We start from the raw sequence: 25000 nt of genomic DNA, 5'->3' as shown, positions 1-25000 counted from the left end.
CACACACACACACACACACACACACACACACACACAATACTAAATAAGATCTCGTACTGGAATGCGTACAACAACCACTTAACTACAACGTGAGGGAGCGGCTACAGGTCTGCGCACCCAGTTTTCAGTTGTACCCATCTGTTGTGGCAAACCGGTACCTACTCTGTGTGTTTTTTCCGGCTGATGTGAGGCCATTTTATTTAACTTACAGAAAGCCTGGGCATCAAGAAGGCTTACCTCTTCAGAACGAGGACTTATGCCGCGTAATACCGTAGTTAACGCCCGACGATTTTATTCACCTGTAAAGAAATCGCTCACAATGATGGAGTTTAAAGCACCTTCATTAACCCCTTCAGCCTGAGAACGTATTTTGTAGTTTATTCCGTCCCTCGCCACGACAATTTTAAACAGAGTGAATATTTGCAGTCATCTGGGTCAATATAAATCTAGTGCACATGGCAGGTCACGTCGGGCTAAAATATCGGCGGCAGGAAACATATGAGTCATTTTTATTGTCTGAGAAATCCCACGATGGCGCAGCAGGCAGTGGCACCGGGGATGACCATTATTTTGAGAGCGGCACCTGAGACCTCACCTACACCCACACACCTTACCCATACCCAAGACTTACACCCACACACCTTACCCATACCCAAGACTTACACCCACACACCTTACCCATACCCGAGACTTACACCCACACACCTTACCCATACCCGAGACTTAAACCCACACACCTTACCCATACCCGAAACTTACACCCACACACCTTACCCATACCCAGGACTTACACTACACCCACACACCCTACCCATACCCAGGACTTACACCCACACACCTTACCCATACCCAGGACTTACACCCACACACCTTACCCATACCCAGGACTTACACCCACACACCTTACCCATACCCAGGACTTACACTACACCCACACACCTTACCCATACCCAGGACTTACACTACACCCACACACCTTACCCATACCCAGGACTTACACTACACCCACACACCCTACCCATACCCAGGACTTACACTACACCCACACACCTTACCCATACCCAGGACTTACACCCACACACCCTACCCACACCCAGGACTTACACTACACCCACACACCCTACCCATACCCAGGACTTACACTTCACCCACACACTGGACCTGTGCTTACTGCCACCACGCATCATTTGCTGTTTCATTACTATATGGTAATATTTCGTAAGAACTCTTCCTCAGCGATTTATTCTGCAGTTACATGTCATTTTCCTCTTGTGTATCACTAACGCAAACTATGTTGTTCTTCAAACGATATAAAATAACATCAAGCTATACAAAATAAATCTCCAAGGAAGAGGAACTAGGATGCCTGCAATGCCAACTAGCATACGGGGCCGAGCCTGGGGGTGTGTGTTGTACCCAAACAGTATGTGGGTATAATTCATTCGTATGAATAATTCACGCCACTGTGTGAAATTACACACATTTGACCAATATCTTATCTACCTGTATTTACGTCCGCTATTACAAGTGTTGGAATTTCATACTGCCAAATAATTCCAGGCGGCCATTAATTATCCAAAAGTTAACCCCTTCTCCGCCAGAACGTTAACTATTTTTTTTCCCTACCTTCATACGATCTTACTCAGGTTAGCACCGTACTGGCCTGATGAAGGACGGCTGGTAGATATCAAACTCCTTGCTGGGAAAGACCCTTCTAACTGAAGATCCTCTGGAGACAGGAAGAATAAAAGAAAAACACGTCCTCAGGCAGAAAGTTATTGTGTAGTCCAACCAAACCAGACAAAGGAAGGGTGAATGAAGGGGAGGGGGGGAATGAAGGGAAGGGGAGGGAGGAATGAAGGAGAGGGGAGGGAGGAATGAAGGGAAGGGGAGGGAGGAATGAAGGAGAGGGGAGGGAGGAATGAAGGGGAGGGGAGGGGAGGGGAAAACTGGATGGTTGTGTGCATCAGGGATCATATCTCGAAATAACGAGACACGTAAGAACCCATCAGCAGTTTGAAGAGGCATTCTACACCCCTTACATTATCACCACCAGCATCACAACTCTTTCTCCACCTGATATTTCAATGCAGCACCCCCTACATCATTATCACCATTATCATTATCATCATCATCATCATGCCACTTCAAAACCAGTCCTTATATCACCACCACCACCAACACGCACCCCTTCCCACCACCGGTACCTGTCACAACGATGGCAACAGCTCTCACACCCCATCAATGACATCTGAGGACATTCTAAAGAGGTGACCGTCACAGGTGGCGATGGTCGGACATGGGGAAGTGTGAGCGTCATGTGCGTTTCATACCACGGCAGTATTTAACACCTTCGCAACGAAAGACCTCCCTACAGCCGAGTAAAAATGCCTAGCGATAGCAGGAACAAAAATAAAATAAATAAATAACTGATCTACTAACACGACAACACACGTCCTCTCTTCATACACGTCACTCTCACAACACAGAAAAAATTAAACCTAATCTCGACAAAAGATCTCTGGGAGTGCTTGGCTGAAGTGGCCGATTTCCTCCAGTCCACCGGGATCACGTCCAGATAAGTCTAGGAGAGGGACGGGGAGAGGGGGAGGCCAGAGGGAGGGAGGAGGAAGGATGGAGAGGATGGAGGGGAAGGGGGACGGGAGGACAGTGTGAGGCGTTAGGACGAGGATGCAAAATCGGTAGGAAGAGGGGAGGGGGGAGGCAGAGCAGGAGGGGATACACAGAGGCAAAAGTGTAGGGAGGGGCAAGGATAAAGGAAGTGAGGGAGGGAGCAAGGGAATGGTCATGCAGGAGGGGGGAACGGTTAGTCGAAAAGGAGAGGGGGGAAGTGAGGTTGAATAGGGAGGAACAAAGGAGAGTGGCACAGAAACTGGGAAAGATGGGCGGGGGGGAGGGGAGGACAGGAGGCTGGGAGGGGCGGGGGTAGGATATCAGAAAGAGAAAGAGAAAGAGAGAGAGAGAGAGAGAGAGAGAGAGAGTTGGGGGGTGCCGGTGCTCCCTTCAACAAGTGTACAAACATCCACTTTAAAACAGCGTGCAGGGACGGATATAGAGGAGGGTCAGGTGAGGCAAGGGGGGGAAAGGGCTGGGCTGAATAAATGCACAGGCTTATGTGGATATCTGAACAAATGTGGATGGATGAACAAATGTGGATGGATGAACAAATGTGGATGGATGAACAAATGTGGATGGATGACCAAATGTGGATGGATGACCAAATGTGCATGGATGAACAAATGTGCATGGATGAACAAATGTGCATGGATGAACAAATGTGCATGGATGAACAAATGTGGACGAATGAACAAATGTGGATGAACGAACAAATGTGCATGGATGAACAAATGTGGACGAATGAACAAATGTGGATGAACGAACAAATGTGGACGAATGAACAAAATTATGTGGACGAATGAAAAATGTGGATGAATGGAAATGTGGATAAATCTCACTTGTGGAATGAATAACCATTTTTAACCGTGAATGAGGGACTGAGTGGAGTTATTCATGGCCTGACAAGAGACTGGGTGGGTGAATAAATGAAAAGGGTGAACTGACTCATCCACATGTTTGCTGGGGCTCCTGACACCATGACATGACGAGAGGGAGGGAGGGAGAGAGAGACAGAGAGAGAGAGAGAGAGAACCATACCCTTCCCACCCTACCTCACCTATGCTAAATAATTCCCCCCACCTTTACCTGGCCTCCTTTCTCTAATTAACCTGCCCACTCAACTCACACACACTTAACCACCTCACTACCAACACCTGTTTCGGCTTCATTCTTTCTCCTCAATGATTTTTATTTAATATACAACTCTTTTCAAATAAGGGAATTTAGTCTCGTCATCCACTTAATATATTTTCTCTACGATGGCTTGATTTTTTTTGTTTATTTCAATTCAGAGGCTTTTTCGAACTGGCGGGTGTTGATATGGATTTAACTGGCCTCTTCACGACGATGATGTGTGTGTGTGTGTGTGTGTGTGTGTGTGTGTGTGTGTGTGTGTGTGTGTGTGTGTGTGTGTGTGTGTGTGTGTGTGTGTGTGTGTGTGTGTGTGTGTGTGTGTTCTTACTACCTTCGGATGATTTTATTTAGTATTGGGGTGTTTTGGAACAATGGGCTAAGACACACACTTCACAAACACCTTCACTTCTCTAAGATGATGACAACCATTTGGAATTTACCAGACAAGATGACAAAATAGTGGGTTACCTAATTCGATGGGTTAGTCATCCACTCACCCATCCACTTATCGTACCCCTTAAAAATTGAGGGAAGAGTGCTGGAGTGAGCCGCCTTCATGTGTTGGCACCGACAGAACTGGGTGGCTCCACTGCCCGGCTGTACAAACGTCTCTCAGTTCCCTCCCTATCCACAAAAGGGAGGTTGGTGGACTGCAGGAGGAGGACAGTTTCAGCCTGCATTCCACTGGGTTCAAATTTTAGATGATTTTACAACAAGTACTAGAAACACAACAACAATATTTACTATCTGCATACAATCACTAGCGATGGATTGCGTCATGCTTAATCTTGCGACACTTCTTATTTTATTCTGGCCATACCCACGTCTTTTTGTTCTGTTTGGGAGAGTCATTCTTAACTGGAGGGGTTAGGTACAGCTTTAATTAACGCCTTCAGTACGATTTTTATAAGTTGGCCAAAATCGTCTGGATGCGGCAATAAAGAAATAAACAGGTCATGGGAATGGTGAAGCCGAGTGATGAATAAAAGAAACGCGTTCTAAGTTTACACCTAACCTTTCAGGCCGCCATCGATTTATTAGTGCCTACAGTGACTACCAATAATTTTTAGATGTCCATGCTTCGGTGGTCCAGTGGTTCCAGTATCCCAGGTGAACGACGGTCCAGCCAGGTACACATGCTCAGTTCACACGAGGGTAAGTTTATGACTCACGTAATGCCATCCAGGGAAGTAGGCCAGACATCTAGCCATTAATGCACAAACACGGTATCCTGACCTCCAACACCTACATCTCGAAGGGCGTATTATGCAACAACAACAACAACAACAACAATAATAGTAATTACTACTACTACAACTACTATAACTACAACTACTACTACTACTACGACTACCGTACTACTACTACTACTACGTACTACTACTACTACCGTACTACTACTACTACTACTACTACTACTACCGTACAACTACTACTACTACCGTACTACTACTACTACTACTCAGGGTTGGCACAAACCCACTTTATTTGAAAAAGCCCAACCCACCTGTTTTTTTTCGGGTTTTTTCACAAAATACGCCCTCAAAAAACGGGCAAAAGTGGGTTTTTCAAAGTTTACCTTAAATTCAAATAAAATAATGTTTTCGCTATACATGATTATGAATAACCCAATAAAATCTTATTTTTCACACGGTTATTTGAATGAGGGAAATGAACACAATCATGCTTTGACCTGTTTGGCTGTTATCCTTGGGCTGCCTGCTACACAGCAAAACATGGTTCAATATGAAAGGCTTGACAGCACAGCACAACTCATGAGCTGGCAAAGATCAGGCCACACTACACAATAGTAGAAGGAGTCAGTTGCATTGCTACTCTCCCTTCTTTGCTAATTATTATATACTTGCATTTCTCAATCTTCTAAATAATTATTATTGAAAATTCTGTGGCATAAGTGATTTCACACATTATCTTAACAGTATAATAGGTTTTGGTAACCAAATATCTAAGCCTATTAAATACATCTATTTTAAACGGAAAGCAATCTTTATAATATATTTCTATAGAATTATTGATATTTGGTAATGATATGAGACAATATATAGTGTGAGTTAACTGCAGTAATGATTACTGTTATATAACAAATTTACCCCACTCCTTAATAACACTAAAAACAACATCTATCAAACACAATTTTACTCTTAATTTTAAAACTTTTCAAATTAGAGACAGGTAGTGCTGGCTGTAAAGTTTGTATTCACCACATTACATGTGGATGTATAAAAACTGAAACTGCTGAGAAGGAAAGCAGTGTAAAAATATTCTTAAGATGAAGAAAACTTTAACCTGATTTTTTGAAACTGCAGTAAGGAATAATGTTATTATTTTTCAGGAAATATTAATTCATGTTGGTAAGTCATTTAGAAGTGAAGTGTTATTTTTATTTTATCAGTGAGGTAAAGAATTGCATTTTTATTTGGAAAAAAAAAAAAAGTTCTTTTGTTATATTGGTTGGGTAACATGACAAGAACCATAATTTACTGTGACACAAAAATATTATCATTTCAAAAGAAAAGGATATTGACTATAAAAGCTATTAGAAAAATAGAAGTATTATGAATAGTTTTGAAAAAATCATAGAAAAACATTTATATTTGCAAAGAGCATGTTTACTTATGTTGGTGATGAGAAATGTAATAAGCTTTTTTTTTTTTTTTTAAATCACTAAGATTATGCTTCCAAAATATTACAAATACTTGGTGATGTTGTGGGGGCGCTCACCATCCACTCACTCGATGTAGTGCTGCTGTCGGGTGTCTGCCTTTTCCTCTCCTTCATCCTTCTTTCCTTCCATTCTATTCTGTCTTTCTTTCCTTCATTCTTTCCTTGTCCTTCTGTCTACGGGTGACTTTACACTCCCTCTTCTGTCTTTCTTTCCTTCATTGTTTCCTCTTCCTTCTGCCTGTGGGTGACTCTACACTAAGTGACAAGCCAAATGGTTTCCTGTACACCAGGAAACCATTTACTACGCTGGGTGGTAACCATAGAACCAAATTTTGGCGCCAGGTGGTTTAGCGGGTAATTATTGCGCTCCAATCGGATTGAGCCGGTGAAGGTTTATATCCATGGAGTGGTTGGGGTTAATTGCTCATGTAATGCCACTCAGGGATGAGTGAGGCTGGTCACTCTCATCTTAAATGTCAGGACCAACTGCCTAGCCCCGGGTTCCTACGCTCCTCATGGGGCAATGTGGGATTGGATGATGGATGGATGGATGGATGGATGGATTGTGATGTGTGTTTTTAACCAGTGAAATAGAATATGATTAAGTAGCTATTATTTACTTCTGATATTGTGCGCAAAAATATAACCAACTAATCAAATAAAACTGAATTTGGTATTAAATACAATTTTTTTTAAACCCAGTAAAGTGGGTAAAATAATGTTTTTTTTCAAGTGGGTTTTACTGAAAAAACCCGGGTGGGTAAAACCGGGTTACCCACTTTGGTGCCAACCCTGTACTACTACTACTACTACTACTACTACCGTACCACAACTACTACTACTACTATCGTAGTACTACTACTACTATCGTACTACTACTACTACTACTACTATCGTACTACTGCTACTACTACTACTATCGTACTACTGCTGCTACTACTACTACTACTACTACCGTACTACTACTACTACTACTACTACTACCGTACTACTACTACTACCACTACTACTACTACTACCACAGCTTGTGTTTATTATTACCTCGCCCAGACGGAGTTGTTTTTGGCTGAGTTTCTTCGTTTGCAACCTTACGGAAAAACAACAAAACGAAATTACATGAAACTTTCAGGATATGTGGGCATTGGTCCCAAATGAGAGTAATTAAATTTTGGAGGTGATCGAGTGACCATGAAAGGTCAAACCCCAAGGTCACGGATATTCAGGGGGCTATAACTCGAAACTGGCTATAGATAGATATTTACTATTATCAATGTATAAGAAGTCCAATAAGGGCTTTTAATTGGCACCATGACCTTTGGCCTTAAGCGACCCTGAAAGGTCATACTCCAGGTCACGGTTATTCAGGGGGCTATAACTCGAAACTGGTTGGAGAGAGAGATATATTTACTATTATCAACATGTGGGAAGTCTCTTATGGGCTTTAATATGGCCCCATGGCCTCTGCCCTGAGTGACCTTGAAATGCGAAACGCAAGATCACGGATTTTCAGAGGGCATTAACTTGAAAAGGGTTGAAAATAAAATAACTGCTGTCGGGCGAAGTTTGTTGTGCCTGGCACTTTTTATTATTATTATTATTATTATTATTATTACCATTCCTTGCCTGTAATTAATCATTTAAATATTACTCAAATAAAAATTACACACTGAACACTTATTCTTAACTCTGCAGTCCTTTCCTTTTACCTCTAACCCATTCAAATCCCACGAGGCGTTTTCAGATTTTTTTTTTATCTCAAAACGATTTTCACCACAGGGAAGTCTCTCGTACTGAAGGGGTTAAGAATGCATCTAATCAATCCAGTTCTAAACGTCGCTCATGCTGACTAACACTGACGATAACAAGAATAACAATAACACGAATGATACTGAAGATAAGAAGAATAACAATCATAACACTGAAGATAATAAGAATAACACTCAAGACAACAAGAGTAAAACATGCTGGCTCCAGACGGTTTTGCTCACGACAGTAAAATAAATCGCTGTCTGGAAAGTCTTACGACCTCACTGTAACACATCCTCGTAGTGAAGGGGCGAAAGCAAGACTCCTGACCTTCATGTGGGAGAGGTAAATGATCGAAAATAAAGGAGGGAAAAAATGCGCAGGAAAAAAAGAAAGTTTACGGAATATACCAAATCAGTTTTAATGGATGGATTTTGAAAGCGAATTAAACCATGCCATCAAAGGTCCATCTCTGGTGAAGGAAATGGTGGTAGGATGACAGTTTTATTTATTAACTGACATTCATTTATTTATATGTGTATTAAGGGACGTGGTTTTATGATGACACCCGTACTATGCTTTACCTATGCATTTGGTTATTAATGTACCTGTATGCTGAATATTTTATAGATAGTTAAATGGATACACAGATAGATAGATAGATTGACAGAAAGATAGACAGACAGACAGATAAATGTACTGCTAACTATGCTCGTACTGCAAAAAATGGAAATATATACAGTACCGGGCATGTACACTAGTAAGAGTGACGTCACAGATGCTGAGAGAGAGAGAGAGAGAGAGAGAGAGAGAGAGAGAGTTACAATGAAATCATCAAAGTTACAGTAACTCAAGAAAGTTACTGCATATCAACACAGAAGTTTCAGTAACCTACTATGTGTGTATCTATGTATGTATGTATGTAAAACTGTTAACCCTTTGACTATTTTTTTTTTTACTGTGATTGCTACAAGGTGATTTTATTTCGATTATGAAGAACCTCTTGTGTTCAATGGGATATGAGTGATCTTCCTTAAGCATTTCAACCTTAATAAAATCGTCTGGCGCTAGAATGAAAAGACGTGTTAGTAGAGAAGGCAGTTAATACAGGTTTACCATATTGTACTTTACTGAATGACAACACCAACAAAAGTATATAGGAACTGCAGTCAGCCCTCCATTGCCTTAAAGAGTTATAGATATTTTCGTTACGTGAAGTCACAGTCAAATCATGTTTTCGTCTTTCGAGGTGTAGGGGTCCATGGCTAGGCTACCATCCAGTACATATGCGGCCACGTGACCGGTGTACTTCCCTTGGTGGCACTGCTGGGTCGAAAAACATCCAGTCACCCCACGAGGAGCAAACCCATGGAAGGCCAGCACTCCGAAGGGCGCGTTCCAACCACTACACCGCGAGGGATCTTAGAAATCTTCGCCTTTTTCTCAAATGTAATGCCAACCCAAAATGAAGGCTATCTTTGCTGCTGCTGTGTGTGCTGTAGCTCAAAGGTGACCACAACTCCCTCATTACCCTCCCCACACCACCCACCTACCACCTCCACCACACCACCGGGTCAACCACATCTCCCACTCACCCACTTTCACCATCTCCACATCGCAGCTGCCATCAACATCACCACTAGCAGCATCACCTCAGCATCACCACCAGCCACACTCAAAAACATCTCCATTACAGTCACCCTTCCTCACTATCTCCACATCGCATTAACCTAACCTACCAAACCAAACCTAACCCAATCCGTTTCATCTTAACCCACAGGCAACCCAACCACACCACTAACCACTCGTCATCATCTTTATCTCAGTCACCTACACTGATTTCCGTATTACAGTTACAGCTATCATCACCACTATCATCGTCACCATCACTATCATCATCACCACCACCATTACAGCCACCACCTCCACATCACAGCATTCATAATGACCACCACTACCACCTTCACCCTAACCATCATATCTCACCATCACCACCACCACCACCACCACCACCACCATCACCACTACAATTCTAGGACACAAGCAGCACCAGCAGCATCACACAGCAAGCAGCCTGATCACACACACACTTAGGTGGTGCTGGAGGTGGTGGTTGTGGTGAATTTAAATGAACAGGTGGGTGAGATCAGGTAGGAATGGAAAGGAAGACGGGAAGGGCCGGGAAGGGAAGGGCCGGGAAGGGAAGGGAAGGGAAGGGAAGGGAAGGGAAGGGAAGGGAAAGGAAGGGAAGGGAAAAGAAGGGAAGGAGGGAGGGAAAGAGGGAGGTAGGGAAGGAGGGAGGGAAAGAGGGAGGTAGGGAAGAAAGAAAAGAGAGACGGAAGGAACACGGGGAGGGAAAGGAGGGGGGGAGTGCAAACACACTATAACTCATTCCGACGGAGAGAGAGAGAGAGAGAGAGAGAGAGAGTCAGACACATAGACAGACAAACAAATGGATGGGAATTTAAGCGAGAGCTGGTCAGTTAGTCTAATGGTCTACCGTGTTCCTGCTCTCTCTCTCTCTCTCTCTCTCTCTCTCTCTCTCTCTCTCTCTGTTATTCCATAGTTCTCTGCGCATCCTTTCTTTATTTGTCGTTTTTTCTCATAATTATTTCTTTCATCTTGCTGTTTTCTTCGTTTTTTTTTTTTTTTTTAAATCCCATCCCTTCCTCTCACCTTTGCTCCCCCTCTCACTCTTCATTCCTTGCCCCTCTTCCTCTCCCTTTGCCTTCCTTTCTCCTTCCCCATGTCCCCTTCCTTTCTCAATTTCCTTCCCTTTCGTTCCTTTCTCTTCCCTCATCTTCCCTTCCTTTCCATGCTCATCCCTTCTTTCATTTCATTTCCCTCCCTTCAATTCTCTACCTTTCCCCCGGGCTCTCTCTCCTGCCTCTCATGTTTCCTCCCTTCTCCCCACCGTCCCTCTCACTTTACCTCTCCCATGTCACATCCTTCCTTCCTCCTTCCGTCTTCCTCCTCTCCCCCTTTTTATGCTCTTTCCTCATTTCTTATTTTCCATTCTTTTTCCGTCTTTTTACTTCCGTCTTCATTTATTCTTCGTCTCCCTTCATCTCGTTCGTTGGTATTGCCCATCACTCTTTCTCCTTCCTTCCTTTACCAGCTTTTTTATGTCGTCTTTGTATCCCTTATGTTTCCCTCTTTTTCTTTGTCATCCTTTATTCCCTCTTTTCAAATCTCTCTCTCTCTCTCTCTCTCTCTCTCTCTCTCTCTCACTCACTCACCTAATGACTCCTGGACTTTCACTGCCTAATGGGATCCCAGTGAATTTTATATACAAACATTTTTCCTCCATTTTACACAGGACAATAAAATTCTCTCTCTAACCTTCTCCGTAAGATGAAGAATATTTCATCTTTATTCGATACCACCAAACGGTTTTCATCGGTTTAAGGTCTCTGCACAACTAATGAAAGTCGTCTGGTGATGGGATGAATAAACTAGACGAGGATCGCTAACATATTTTCTCCATACAGCAACATCACTCCTAGCAAAAGTTGATAAACTCTACGGATTCGTATCACAACATTTCACTATATATGTGTCTGTGTGGACTGACATTTGACCCCACAAAACCCTTGAGAAAATCCCAAATCCTAAAAATTACGAAGCACTGTTAGGATATTTTCTCAGGGAGCAATTGTCTCTAGCCAGATACGAGTTAGTGAAGATGTGACGGAATAGCACCAAACTGAAAAGTGTTTGGAAGAAAGAAAGGAAAGACACTGAGCAAAAACAGCCTCCAATACATGCAAGTTCTCGCAACGGAGAGATTAAACCTTTCATCAGGAGGGTGCCATGTTTTATTGTGTTATTTTAGCTGCCACCAGACGATAAAGTTCAGCTGTGGACTGAACCCCCTGGTGGAGGAGTTCAAAGCTGCCATTCACCTCAGTGCCGGAACGCGTTGATATTCATTTCCGTCCTGTCACACCCACATTTTTATTGTTCAGGCTTGGATACACCCTCCTGCTGAAAGAGTTTTTGTGTGTATTTTTTTTTTTTTTATGGATAACGTATAATTAAACTGTTTTAAATAAAGAGATTAGATAAATGTTGCTGGAATTGTTGGGTACGTTCGGTAGTGTTGGTATTATGAAAGATACCCCGTTCAGTGATATGGATTGACAGGTAGGTAGGTAGGTAGGCAGGTAGACAAACAGACAGATAACCAGTATGAGAGAGAGAGAGAGAGAGAGAGAGAGAGGGGGGGGAGGAGGAAGGGAGGATAATGAGAAAATGGAGAAAAATGAGGATTACAATTACACAAGCTCCTTCCCCTGCCCCCGTCTCTCTCTCTCTCTCTCTCTCTCTCTCTCTCTCTCTCTCTCTCTCCACTGGTATGCGGAAAGCGAACACTATCAAAACACACACACACACACACAAACACACACACACACACACCAAGAAACACGCCATCACACTCGCACTACAAGAAAACAGTTATCGTGTGTGATGGTTTTGCGAGTGAGTGACAACACAGTACAGGGTGTTGGTCTGGGGGGGTAGGTTTTGGTTTGGTGTTTTACAATGTTAAAAGTGGGGTAAAAATGATATCAAGTCATTTTGCCTGGCTATCTGCTTGTTCCCTCTCTCTCTCTCTCTCTCTCTCTCTCTCTCTCACACACACACACACACACACACACACACACACATAAACAATAACCAACTTTTAAAAAAAATGAAGTTACAGGCGTCCACAGTTGAAAGAGTTAAGTGCAGTCCAGGAAGCAAGCGTGCAACTGTTATTAGTCGTATTCTAGATTTGCAACGATATGTGCACGTCCGATATAGCTTTTTTTTTTTTTTTTTTTTTAAAGGATAACACGTTTCTGAGGGTTCAATTCAGCGCTTCTTGCTTGTACGGCTTAGCACTAAGTTGGCAATCTCTGAGAAAAGCCAATTAACTACCTCCCATTATTTTCCTAAGTGTTCCAAGTAGCGTAAGTCCGACCAGCTTAAGTCTCCGAAAAAATACGCTTACGGTGCTCGGTTTGGCACACTTTTGCCTTTTTTTTAGCGATATACTGTCGAATTTTGAGAAAGGCCACTGAAGTGCTACCTATTACTTTTCTATACATGTTCCACAATGTGTCTAAATCCTTTGCTGGTTTACTAGTCTTAGATATAACACACTTTTGCCTACACCCCGCTACATACCAATAAGTGTCCCTGCTCGCCCGCTCGAACAGTACCCTCATGCTCAATGGAATTATATTGAATCCTGGAAGTACTAGGCTTCAGTTGTGGATGTACAATACTAAGTTTCAGAAAAAGATATACTATGTAACTACTCAACTCTTGTGGTCTTCTCTGCACTCAGGAACACCATCACTGTACCTGTAATGATCAAGAAGTAATATTAGTTTTGTTACGTAAATTTCAAAACACCAACGGAAAAGAAAACGACGCATACTATTACGATACCACAATAATAATAATAATAATAATAATAATAATAATAATAATAATGTGATAATAATAATTAATAATAATAATAATAATAATAATACCGGTAATAATTTCATCATTCATTCATCAAATCCTACGTTGCCCCATGACGAGCGTAGAAGCCCGGGGCTAGGCAAGTTGGTCCTGACATTTAAGATGAGAGTGACCAGCCTCACTCATCCCTGAGTGGCATTACGGGAGCAATAAACCCCAACCATCCCTTGGATATAAACCTTCACCGGCTCAATCCGATTGGAGATCCGTAATTACCCATTAAAACCACCAGGCGCCAAAATTTGGTTATGTGGTTACCACTCAGCGTAGTAAAAGAATTCCTGGTGTACAGGAAACCATTTAGCTTGTCACTCAGTGTAGAGTCACCCATAGGCAGAAGGAAGAGGAAACAATGAGGGAAAGAAAGACAGAAGAGGGAGTGTAAAGTCACCCGTAGGCAGAAGGACGAGGAATGAATGAAGGAAAGAAATACTGAAGAGGATGGAAGGAAAGAAGGACGGAGGAGAGGAAAGGGAAAACATCCGAGAGCAGCACTACATCGAGTGAGTGGACGGTGAGCGTCCCCACCTACCAGATAATAATAATAATAATAATAATAATAATAATAATAATAATAAGAAGAAGAAGAAGAAGAAGAAGAAGAAGGAAGAGAACAAAGAATAGGAAGAAGATGAAGAAGAAAGAAGATGCAGAAAGAAACAAAGAAAGATAAATAGCCAAAGAAGGTAAAGATGACGTCCAAACACTCAAAGAGATGGCATCAGACAGGTGGAAATAAAACCACTGAACAATGAAGGACATCAATCCAACGACAGTGTTTATATTTTAGTGTTGCGTCCAGAGGTGATTTTCACGTAGCTTGGAGGAGAGTTGACTTGTGCCACTGTAGGGGATAGATACAGCCTTTATTAACACTGCCACTGATACATGTTCTTCCTACTTTAAATAAAATTGTACGAAACCGGCAAGAAACACACACACACACACACACACACACACACACACAGATCACGTCTCTGAGAAAAGATATACAGATGGCAATATTATTGCCATCATTACTCTCTCTCTCTGTCGCTGTCTCTCTCTCTCTCTCTCTCCTTCCATTTCACCCTTGCTTGCTTCCCCTTCCTTTTTCCTCGTTCCCCTCCTTCCCTTCTCTCCTCTCCTCGTTTATTTCCTTCCTTCCCTCCTCCTCGCCTCTCCTGCATCACTCTTTCACTACCTCTCATACCTTCCTCCTCTACTCTTGCCCTCTCCCTTCCTCCACTCCGTTCCTTCACTATTTCCTCCCGTTTCTCTTCCTTCCTTCCTCCCGCCCACTCTTACTTTGTCTTCTTTCCCTTCCTCCTCGTTTCTACTCTTTTACATCTCCCTTGAAGCACCCTTACACGCTTCTCTCTCTCTCTCTCTCTCTCTCTCTCACACACACACACACACAGGAAGGTTAGAGCTTGTGCCTGATCAAGTTTCCCCGCAGAGTAAAATCTTGATACTTTGCAGGTCAACAGAATTACTTCCCATGCATTCCTCCTCCTCCTCCTCGTCCTTTTTCCTTTCCCCTCCCTTCTTCTCCCTACCTCCCCCTGCTCCTCCCTTCTTTCCCTTCTCCTGCTTTCCCTACCCTGATGTAAAATTTTTCCTTTTCAACTTCTGGTACGAAATTTCCATGGCAGCTTTTCTCTGCTGCAAGGTAGTCCATCCACTTTTTCCTGCCGGCTTTGGATAGAGGAACTGGGGGAGGGGGTGGGGTGTTCCTGTATTGCTATCCTTGCCTTTGACTCACACAACATACCCCTTAACAGCCTCCAAAGGACAAAACGGGTCTGCTGGCGTTTGATTTCTTTTGTACTCCTTTGTATTTCCTTCCCCTTTTCTTCCCCTCCACCCTCCGCGCCTCCTCCCATCCTCCTTCCTTCCCCGGCTCCTTCCTGCCTGGCCACGACCTAATAAAGTGCCTTGAATTATTAACAGGAGGACGGGGGGACTTCATCTCTATGCTAATGGATAGATTCACCTCACCTCACCTCCTCCACGCCTATCCATCCTTCCTTCCCAACCTTCCTGACCCTCTCCTTGCCTCATCTGCCTTTCTCCCTTCCTTTTTACCCTCCTGGACCCTTTCCCTATTTCATCTTTCTTCCTTCCTACCTACCCTTCTTGATCCTCTCCTTACCTCATTTTCCTTTCTTCGCGCCTATCCCGCCCTTCCACCCATCCTGCCTTCCCCTCTACTTGCCTCACCTTCCTTTCCCCCCTTCCCCACACCTATCCATCTTTTCTACCCATCCTTCCTTCCACCACGCATAGCTATCCTTCCTACCCGTTCTTCCCTAATCTTCCCTTCCTCCATGCCTATCCACCCTACCCTCTCCATCCTCTCCTTCCCTCCTCAACCCTCCCCTCTTTTCCTTTCCTTGCTTCCCTACCTTCTTGCATCTTTTTCCTGCCCTCCTCTCCACTCTCCTTACCTTAACCGTGTATGTTTATGCAGATGTATGTGTATATATCGGTATGCTTATGTGGGCGTATGCATGGTATATGTATGTGTATGCAGAATGTAATGTCTAATTATGTACGTATTATAGATACCGGTATATATTATAAACATATATAGTATGCACCAGGATATATACTGCCCTACTGCTGTAATAATTAGTCACCAGATGGATGACTGCCAATGACCCTTCCACATATGGGATAATGTGGTTATATAGATACGGTAATTATAGATATCCTTTCTTTATAAATATGTACCGATATGTATGCATATATTCGAGTATATATGTACCGTTATAAGCTTATATATACCAACAAAATCTGAATCTTTTTCTTATCTATCTTCCTTCTGCCTCTCCTTATATACTCTCTCTTCCTTCCTTCCTTCGCTGTCTCCTTCCTGCTTTCCCTCCTCTTTCTTCCTTACCTCTCTACCTCCTCCCTCCTCTCCTTTCCTTGCTACCTTTCTTCTTCCTCTTGCCGCCGCCTTCCTCTTTTCCTCCCTCTGCTCTCCCTCGCCTCCCTACCTTCATCATCACTTCCCCGGCCCCGCAAGTTGGGGAAAAAGTTACACATGCAGACTAGGTTAAGGACGGGGGGACTGAGCCTGGGATCGGGTTGGAGTTGGGATGGGGTTGGGTAGGGAGGAATGGAACTGGGATACTGTAGGGTTGGGGTTACGTCAGAGATGGGGACAGGACTGGGACTGAGTTGAGTTGGGACAGAGTTAGGGTGGAACAGAGTCAGAGTTGGGACGGCTCGGTTGGGATAGAGTTGGGCAGGGATACAGTTGGGCTGGGATAGAGTCAGGGCTGGGATGGAGTTGGGCTGGGATAGAGTCAGGGCTGGGATAGAGTTGGGCTGGGATAGAGTCAGGGCTGGGATAGAGTCAGGGCTGGGATAGAGTTGGGCTGGGATAGAGTTGGGGCTGGGATAGAGTGGGGCTGGGATAGAGTGGGGCTGGGATAGAGTTGGGGCTGGGATAGAGTGGGGCTGGGATAGAGTTGGGCTGGGAAAGAGTCAGGTGGGATGAGGATGGGGACAGAGCTTAATCTGGGATAAAACTGGAGAGAGAGAGAGAGAGAGAGAGAGAGAGTTGGGTTGCGTACTGACCCAAAAAAAAAAAACACGTACGCACACCTAGACAAGCGCGCGTACAATTACACGCGCGCACAATTACACACACACACACACACACACACACACACACACACACACACACACAATCATTTTCGTGCATATTCTCGGTATGTCCAGCTCAAAATACCAGGTCATTACAGCGGCTGGGGAGAACTGTGTGGCAGAGAAATTACGGGTGGTGGGGGGGAGAGGGGAGAGGGGGAAAGAGAAAGGGAGAGTGAGGGGGAGAAGGAGAGAGAGGGAGAGGGAGAGACAGTGGGGATATCTGGGAGGGGGTGCGTGGGTGTGAGTGGGGGGGGGTGTGAATGAGGGTGGGGTGGGTACAAGGAACAAAGGACATCACACAGCAACAGGCGTAATGGTTCTCCCAAGACTGTTTTAAGAAGGGTCAGAACTTGCTCAACTATTTTACACATCAAAGACAAAGAAAAGCATGAGCAGGGGTAAAGAGCGTGGGTGTGAGTGAGAGTGAGGGAGGGATGGGAGTAACTGAGGAGTGTGGAGAGTAGAAGTGAGGGGATGGGAGGACGACAAACAAATAATAATAATAATAATAATAATAATAATAATAATAATAATAACAGATCAACAAAAAACAATGAAATCCAACCAATCTCGCTATTACTAAACACCCAATCCCAGAGTTGATCCAAAGCTTCATTAACAAAATTGCCACCTGTCTCACCACCACACCTTCCCAGCAGTCCAGACATACGATTGTTGTTGTTGTTGTTGTTTCTTATTCCACCTGTCTTCCTAGTCAAATAAAATGCGTCATGAAAATGGAAAACAAAACAGAGCACGAAATATTAAAGACTGGAAATAATAAATAAATAAAACGTACCTGGAAGCAGTATTATATAGAGTAACAATAAACAATAATAAACACACGACGACTCGATAAATAATAAACAACACGCCATATACGATAAACACAAAAACATAACTCGATATACGATGAACACAACACTCTATACACGACTGACGCAACACTCAGCCTGACTCGACACACTGCGATTCATTCACGCTAAGATAAATACTAAAAGAAGCGCTAATGTGGTCCCCAAACATTAACCACTACACTACCAGACATACGCATGCAACCAAGATTATATAACAAAATAATAGTGGCCATCATAAACAGCTTCAATATAACTGACACACACAGCCGACATGAAGACAGGCTTCAAGGGCGCGGGGGTAGAGGTGCGGGAGGAAGGGGAGGGGGAAATGAAGGGTGGGGGGGAAATTGAGAGAGAGAGAGAGAGAGAGAGACAGACAGAGACAGACAGACAGACAGAGACAGACAGACAGGGAAGGATGGGGGTAAAAGAGAGATGGGGACGAGGAAAGCAGAGGAGAGGGTAAGTGAGGAGGAAGGATGGAAATGAGAGGGAGAAAATGGTGATGAGGAGGGGAAGGGAAGGAAGAGAAAGAGGAGGAAGAAGAGGAGGGGGAAGGGGGAAGGGAGTAAGAAGAGGGAAGGGGAAGGAGGAGGGAAGGGGAAGGAGGAGGGAAGGGGAAGGAGGAGGGAAGGGGAAGGAGGAGGGAAGGGGAAGGAGGAGGGAAGGGGAAGGAGGAGGGTAGGAAGGAGGAGAGAAGTAGTTGACGTCTCCCTCGACAGTGTGGGGATAAGGCAGAGGAGTAGGAGACGGTAAGTGTGAGAATTAGAATCGGTGAGGGTGAGGGCGAAGGTTTGAGTGGGAGAGGGTGAGGGCGAGGGTCAGAGTGGGAGAGGGTGAGGGCGAGGGTTTGAGTGGGAGAGGGTGAGGGCGAGGGTCAGAGTGGGAGAGGGTGAGGGTTTGAGTGGGAGAGGGTGAGGGTTTGAGTGGGAGAGGGTGAGGGTCAGAGTGGGAGAGGGTGAGGGTCAGAGTGGGAGAGGGTGAGGGTTTGAGTGGGAGAGGGCGAGGGTTTGAGTGGGAGAGGGTGAGGGTTTGAGTGGGAGAGGGTGAGGGTTTGAGTGGGAGAGGGTGAGGGTCAGAGTGGGAGAGGGTGAGGGTCAGAGTGGGAGAGGGTGAGGGTTTGAGTGGGAGAGGGCGAGGGTTTGAGTGGGAGAGGGTGAGGGCGAGGGTCAGAGTGGGAGAGGGTGAGGGTCAGAGTGGGTGAGGGCGAGGGTTTGAGTGGGAGGGTGAGGGCGAGGGTCAGAGTGGGAGAGGGTGAGGGCGAGGGTTTGAGTGGGAGGGTGAGGGCGAGGGTCAGAGTGGGAGAGGGTGAGGGTTTGAGTGGGAGAGGGTGAGGGTGAGGGTTTGAGTGGGAGAGGGTGAGGGCCAGGGTCAGAGTGGGAGAGGGTGAGGGCGAGGGTTTGAGTGGGATAGGGTGAGGGTGAGGGCGAGGGTCAGAGTGGGATAGGGTGAGGGCGAGGGTTTGGGTGGGAGAGGGTGAGGGCGAGAGTTTGAGTGGGAGAGGGTGAGGGCGAGGGTTTGAATGGGAGAGGGTGAGGGCGAGGGTCAGAGTGGGATAGGGTGAGGGCGAGGGTAGAGTGGGATAGGGTGAGGGCGAGGGTCAGAGTGGGATAGGGTGAGGGCGAGGGTCAGAGTGGGATAGGGTGAGCGTGAGGGTCAGAGTGGGATAGGGTGAGGGCGAGGGTCAGAGTGGGATAGGGTGAGGGCGAGGGTCAGAGTGGGATAGGGTGAGCGTGAGGGTCAGAGTGGGATAGGGTGAGGGCGAGGGTCAGAGTGGGATAGGGTGAGGGCGAGGGTCAGAGTGGGATAGGGTGAGGGCGAGGGTTTGAGTGGGAGAGGGTGGGGGCGAGGGTAAGAGTGGGAGAGGGTGAGGGCGAGGGTCAGAGTGGGAGAGGGTGAGGGCGAGGGTGAGGGTGGGAGAGGGTGAGGGCGAGGGTGAGGGTGGGAGAGGGTGAGGGCGAGGGTTTGGGTGGGAGAGGGTGGGGGCGAGGGTTTGGGTGGGAGAGGGTGAGGGCGAGGGTTTGGGTGGGAGAGGGTGAGGGCGAGGGTGAGGGTGGGAGAGGGTGGGGGCGATAGTTTGGGTGGGAGAGGATGAGGGCGAGGGTGAGGGTGGGAGAGGGTGAGGGCGGGGGTTTGGGTGGGAGAGGGTGAGGGCGAGGGTGAGGGTGGGAGAGGGTGAGGGCGAGGGTGAGGGTGGAAGTACAAAGAAAAGCAAACAGCAGCGAGAGGCAATTACTATGGTATCAAATTATATGAGCTGAGTTTTGACATGGTAAATGGTGAGGGTGAGGGAGAGGGTGAGGGTGAGGGAGAGAGTAAGGGTGAGGGAGAGAGTAAGGATAAGGGTGAGAGATAGGGTGAGGATCAGGGTGAGGGATAGAGTGAGGATAAGGGTGAGGGACAGAGTGAGGATAAGGGTGAGAAGGCGAGTGAGGATAAGGGTGAGGGATAGAGTGAGGATCAGGGTGAGGGATAGAGTGAGGATAAGGGTGAGGGACAGAGTGAGGATAAGGGTGAGGGACAGAGTGAGGATAAGGGTGAGAAGGCGAGTGAGGATAAGGGTGAGGGATAGAGTGAGGATAAGCGTGAGAGAGAGAGAGAGAGAGAGAGAGAGAGGATGAGGGTGAGGGACAGAATGGGGATGAGGGTGAGGGAGGATGTGATGCAAGGGCGGGAGTCAGGGTGATGGTGATATGGAGGGGTGTGAGTGAGGTTAGTTTGAAGGGTGAGGGTGAAGTAGAGAGGGATAGGAACGAGGGTGAGGGTGGAAGCGTTAGATGGAGATGGATGGCGTGGAGGGGAGGGAGGGAGACGGAAGAGGGTGACTGGGAAGGGAGGGAGGGATGGGGGATGAGGGGAGGGAGGGAGGAAGGGGAGGGAGGGAGGAAGGGGAGAGCAACAAGCCCAATACGCATCTAGTTACGCTGTTGTTACTTTGCTTCCTATCTACCACCACCACCACAACAACCACAAAAACATCACCACCACCACCACAACAACAACAGCCACCACCACCACTACCAATATTTTAACCACCACAATTACCACAACATGTCAGTGTTAACATTACAAATACGACACTAGCCTACCAACATTAACCCATCCCATCTGAAATGCATCGCCAAAGCTTAACACAATTGTCTGGAGGTTTAAAAAGTTCTCGGTATGAAGGGGAGAAAGAGGGTGGAATCAAAGGCTTCTCGCTACATCAACTCTCGCTCTCTCTCTCTCTCTCTCTCTCTCTCTCTGCAATATGCAGTTACCACCAAAACTACCAAAATTATCATCTCTACCAATCCACCACCACAACAACCACAATTGCCACAACTACCACAATCATCACAACTACCACAATCACCACCACACCCGAAACAATAACTACTGCAACTGCTATAACAAAAAACTACCACAGCAACTATCGTCACCACAACTACAACGAGAGAGAGAGAGAGAGAGAGAGAGAGAGACAGACAGACAGACAGAATCTTCCTCTCATCTTCTCCCGTTGACCTTGACACTGACCTTTGACCCATTACTCTTTCTTTCTCTCTCTCTCTCTCCCTTCCTTCCTTCCTCCCTTTCCTCCCTCTTCATGTTCCCTCCATATCTTTCCTTCCTTCCTCTGTCACCATGACCTCCTCCCGTCCCTCTCTCCTTTCCTCCCCCTCTCTCCCTTTCCCAGTTTTTTTCTCCCTTCTCCCTTCTCCCTCCTTCCTCTCCCCCTCCCCCCTTCTCTTTCATACACCCTCGCTCTCATCTTTTAAATCCCATGTTCTTCGCTGTTAAATCCACAAGAGAGAGAGAGAGAGAGAGAGAGAGAGAGAGAGAGAGAGAGAAAGTCAAAATTAACTTTACGACGGATTATTTGGCATACAAACAAACAGACAACATACGCAAACATGCAAATAATGACACACTTACGGGAAGCCTTTGACATTCACACACACACACACACACACACACACACACACACACACACACACAGAAGAGGCCCTAGAGTAAAAGTCAACAAACACCTTGTGAACACACTCCTCTCTTAATTACTCCACTAACTTATTTAACACACACACACACACACACACACACACACACACACACACACACACACACACACACAAAATGGAATACTATCAAAACGCTTCAATAGGTGTGTGTATTAACGATGTGCATGTATGGTATATAGATTATGCATATGTATGTACGAATGTATGTATGTATTTAATATCTGTATTTATGCATGTATTTAAGTATGTATACATGTTTTTTAATTATGTATGTATAGATCTATGTACGTACGTAAATATGTGTACAAAAATACAAGATCACTAAGAAAGCATCCGAAATTACCATCCACTCCTAGAGTGTATTTTCAAACAGGTATTCCTTTTTCGATACACTCTATATTTGACACGTAAATATTATCCATGAAAAATATATCTATCAAATTAAATATCATAAATAACGGAGATAATATTAATAAGGAAAACGGGTAGGTAAAGAAGACGTTAGTGTGCCTCCTAAGCCCACGAGTATGCCTGCAGGTCCCCCTCAAGTGCCACTCCAGGTCCCCCTCAAGTGCCACTCCAAATTCCTCTTCATATCCCAGCCCAAAACCTCCCTAAGTATCCCACGCCACACTTCCTATCATTCTTTATGGAAGGTGTTAAACGCTTTTATTCGACACAAAATGAAGTGTGGTGGTGTGTGTGTGTGTGTGTGTGTGTGTGTGTGTGTGTGTGTGTGTGTGTGTGTGTGTGTGTGTGTGTGTGACGTTTGTAGTACTGTAGAGGGTGTATTTGCTAGTGTGGTAGGTGGTGCGGTGTGGTTTGTGTGGAATTTACAATGAATACGATGGTGAGTGTCGTAGTGTCATGTGGTAACGTTAAGTGTGGTGCGGTACTAATAAAAACCAGTGTGGGTGTAGTGTTAAGTGTGTGGTGTGGTGTGGTGTGGTGAATATTCTAAGTGTTCTCCTTCAAGCCACTCCTCAACCATACGTCCAGCCAGCCCTACCACACCACCACAACTACTACCACTCTCCCCCACCACCACACAACCTACCACATCATCTATCAACCCACTTCCTTTGCCTCCACCACCATACCCGCACCTACTACCACACTCTCCACACCTACGTCTAAACCACCACCACACCCACAACCACACCTAGCACACCCACACCCACACCCACCACCCCACCCCACAACCATTAAAAGTCCGTGGGAGGCATTTAAAGGGGCAGACGAGGCGCCATTTTCACCTTAATTCACACACTGTCGGAAGCTGTCAGGGGAAGAGGGAGAGGGGAGAGATTTTAGTGGAGGGAGGGAGAGAAAGTAGATGGGGAGATGGGAGGGATAAAGGGAGGGGAGGGAAGGCAGAGGGAAAATGTAAGGAGGGAAAGGGAGAAGGGAGAGATTTCAAAGGAGAGAGGGAGAGAAAGTAGATAAGGGGATGGAGAGAGGGGAGGGAAGGCAGAGGGAAAATGTAAGGAGGGAAAGGGAGAAGGGAGAGATTTCAAAGGAGAAAGGGAGAGAAAGTAGATAAGGGGATGGAGAGAGGGGAGGGAAGGCAGACGCGAAATGGAAGGAGGGAAAGCGGAATGGAAGAAAGGGAGGGAGAAAGAAAAGGGTGTGGAATACGGGAAGGGAGGGAGAAGAGAAAGAGTAGAGAGGGAGGAGAGAAAGAGAAGAGAGAGAGAGAGAGACGGGAGAGTGGAGAAAGGGAGGGAAGAAGGAAGCAAAGTGAGCAAGAACCCAGAGTGAAATGATAACATGAAGGGTTGGGAAGAGGAGGGGAGTGAAGTGAAAAAAGGACGGTATGGAAGGAAGGGGAAGGGGAGAGGAGGGAAATAAGAGGGGAGGGGAGAGTATCAGGGGAGGGGAGTAGGAGGGGAGGGGCAAGAGAGGGGAGTGAGGTGAAAAATGGAAAGTAAGGGTGGAAGGTGAAGGAGGGGAGTGAGGGGGAAAAAAGTAGGGAAGGGAGGGGAGGGAAGTGAAGAGGAGGGGAGGAAGGGGAAGAGGAGAGATAAGTATTCATAAGTGTGGAAGACGTAATATAAGGGTGAGAAGGGAAGGGAAGGAACTGAGAGTAAAGGAAGTGATATGAAGTGAAAGCGACAGAGAAGGGACAGAAGATGAAGAGAAAGAAAACAGCAGAGGACAATAAAGAGACAGGAAAAAGAAAATAATGAAAAAAAAACAGGAAGAAACAGATAAAGAAAGGAAGGGAAAAGAATGCAAGAGAAAGGAAAGGAAAAGAAAGCAGGACGGCAAAATGAGAAGGGAAGGGAGAGGAAATGGAAGGGAGAATAGAAGGCAGCTTAAAGAGGACGAAGCAGAGGGAGCGGGTGAGGGAGAGGGGAGAGTAATGAAAATGGAAGGTGAGAGAGAGAGAGAGAGAGAGAGAGAGAGAGAGAGAGAGAGAGAGAGAGAGAGAGTAAAAATAGAAGATGGGCTACACAGTGTAAGCATCCGCCTGTAGCCCACACATCAAGGAGAGAGAGAGAGAGAGAGAGAGAGAGAGAGAGGAGGGAAGGAAGGAGAGAGAGGCAGGAGGAGGGAAGGAAGGATAGAGACATGGGAAGATGAGGAGAAATGATGAGATGGAGGGGAGAAGGAGGAAGTGGAAGAAACGAAGAGATCGAGGAAAGAAGGAAGAGGAGGGAAGGAGGAAATGGTGGAAGGGAGAAGGAATGAATGAGAGGAAGGAAGAAAGGAAGGAAGGGTAGGAAAGAGAAGGTGGGATGGAGAGGAAGGAAGACAAAAGGACGGAAGGAG

The 25000-nt window shown here is 45.6% G+C and overlaps 1 protein-coding gene across 1 annotated transcript in view; it reads right to left on the bottom strand.

Annotated features, from left to right (window-relative positions):
• Positions 1 to 25000, bottom strand: part of LOC145404849 (uncharacterized) — a 337097-nt gene that overhangs the window by 233682 nt on the left and 78415 nt on the right. The gene's annotated exons all lie outside the window — the stretch shown is intronic.

The sequence above is a fragment of the Coenobita brevimanus genome, chromosome 65 (assembly GCF_032717465.1).
Source record: "Coenobita brevimanus isolate Jiangsu-jjx chromosome 65, ASM3271746v2, whole genome shotgun sequence".
Taxonomy (NCBI): domain Eukaryota; kingdom Metazoa; phylum Arthropoda; class Malacostraca; order Decapoda; family Coenobitidae; genus Coenobita; species Coenobita brevimanus.
This window is presented reverse-complemented; position numbering and strand designations above follow the sequence as displayed.